Below are 2,368 nucleotides of genomic sequence, written 5' to 3' on the forward strand. Positions count from 1 at the left end.
ACAACGTGCTGTTGAAGCAATGGTGGTGTACAAACTTCCAAGGAAGGATTTCCCTTCACTCCCAACAAACTCTCTATCTTGAAGGACCAATATTCACCACGACATAACTTAAAGCTATCTCCATCATAAGCACAAGCAAGATTTAAATGCCCTATTCCTAATTGTAAAATAGTATACATATTGTTATGTTACAAATGTGTGTTCTGAGTTTGTTATAGTTTCATTTGGTGGTTCGGTGACAGTGTGGACCATCAGGATTTCTTAGGCCTAAAAAGAAAACTGTTGAAATGGTTTTCAGGAAAATGAAATGTTTCTTCAGGAAAGTGCAAATTAAACCAGCATGTTATGTGACATTTCATCTGAAAATGCATGTAAAATTACCTCTAAATGTTTTAGTTAATTGCCCTTTATTTGAAAATATAAATAATATCTTTATGATTGACCCTAAAATTAGGTCAATCTGGTGATTGGAACTATTTGTTATTCTTTACATCTTTCCGAAAGAAGTACTAATTATCTGAAGAGCATTCAATTTCTTTCTTCAGCACACTACCACACACGAGTAGTCTGTCTATTGTTTACATGTTTGTATGTATATAGTTATTTGGTTCTCTGCCAACCCAAGGAAGATCCCATTCTTAGATTTATCAACAATATTTGCTTTAATCGCTGTATTACTGAAAATATTTTGATGCAGCACAAAACATTTGATCTTAAATAAATGTTATATTATCATAATGATTTTCATTATTTGTGACAACAGTTATCATGACAACAGAAGTATTTTAACACATTTTAATAAATTGTCAATGTTCTAGAGGATTATTGTCTGTGCATTATTAGGATGGGATTTTTCTTGATGCTGTTTTGACAGAGGAGGTCATCTATTACGTTTGTCTATTTCAGTTGATCAAGAGTCAAGGTTTGTTTATATGACATTCAGCCTTAACAAACAACCTTTATTTAAAATTTCTAAATTATCCATCACGAATATGTTGATTCTCTTTGTTGATATGTCTTTTTTTTAAAAAGAAAATGCATCAATCTGTCTTCTTCCGAGAGGATTGTTTGAAATTGGACTAAATTGTACAAAGTTTAGCTTTTTCTCCAGGGCTGTCTGTCCTATGTGGTTGGTTTCCTCTGTATGTCTGTATGATTCACTTGACTTCCTGGAAAGTTATTTCCCTGCACAATGAGTAGTTTTCCCATAGATATCGAAATGGGTCTGTATGTCTTGAGAGTAGAAACATGTACATCTCGGTGATTAGGTTGTCAAACTTCGACTTATATTTTACACATACCCTGTGAAAATCATTGAGTGGTTCACTTGCCAAATTGTATTAATTGAGCTTCTATTATTTGTATTTTATGGAAAAGTTCCCCTGTACCTTAAGTGCTTAGCTTTCATACAATGATACTCATCAAATATCTAGTTATACATATTTCGTAGACATTTAGAAATTGGCGTATGGTGCATACATATGATCTAACTTCTTACGTCTAGAAACAGACTGTAAATATACCTCCCAAGTTAATACTTTGAATCAAAGAAGACACAATCACTTTGAAATGCTTGTTCATAAAAGTGCTTTGTCCAAATAAGTTTTTGTAAAAATTGACGCTCTGACACAGACACTGAGATGACTTCCTTGTTCATTGTGAACACACTTTCAACTTCAGAGGAAGAATTTCATGCTTTTGATTCAAAATATGTGTTAGAGTAAGTTTCAATGCAGTATGCTCTTCCCGGGCTGATTACTCCAAGGTAATCTCACATACATAGCGGCTGAACCTTTTCGTATACTGACAACATATATCAATATTGGAATCTCTCATCAGTCCGTGACTGTTAGAAGGGTAGTCCAAGGCCTGCGTATTTATGGGTCTGTGTTGTAAGGCTTCAGGTGTGAAAACTACTCAGTGCGACAGGTAATCCAAGGTGTAGTCTGAAATGTGCCCTCTTCCAGAATGAACAGAATTATGATATTGTTGACTTAATATGCCTTGAAATTAACTTTCAAGTAAATCCACCGTTATTCAAGACGAGGACAAATCGCTTTTGAGTCCATTGACCACTTTAATCATGTATCGTCAAGTTCTGGAAACACAGGCATGGACAGTTATTGTATTATATTTTTATGAGATTATTTTACAGGTTATCGTTACAAATGTTAAAAGAAAACGAGTGTCTAAACTTTGATAGTTTCCAAACTTTAAGTCTTGAATCACCCCCATTTTCAGTTTGGACATCACTATACTTGTTTGGAAAGTGTTGAAAATTCTCCAATATTTGCCCAAACCTTAATGCAGTAAGAGATTTGTCACATCAAGTAACTGATTGTTTCCAGGTTTGTTGATATGGGTTTAA

Source organism: Haliotis cracherodii, unplaced genomic scaffold (assembly GCF_022045235.1).
Source record: "Haliotis cracherodii isolate W230 unplaced genomic scaffold, xgHalCrac1.p SCAF_3, whole genome shotgun sequence".
In the NCBI taxonomy this organism is placed as follows: domain Eukaryota; kingdom Metazoa; phylum Mollusca; class Gastropoda; order Lepetellida; family Haliotidae; genus Haliotis; species Haliotis cracherodii.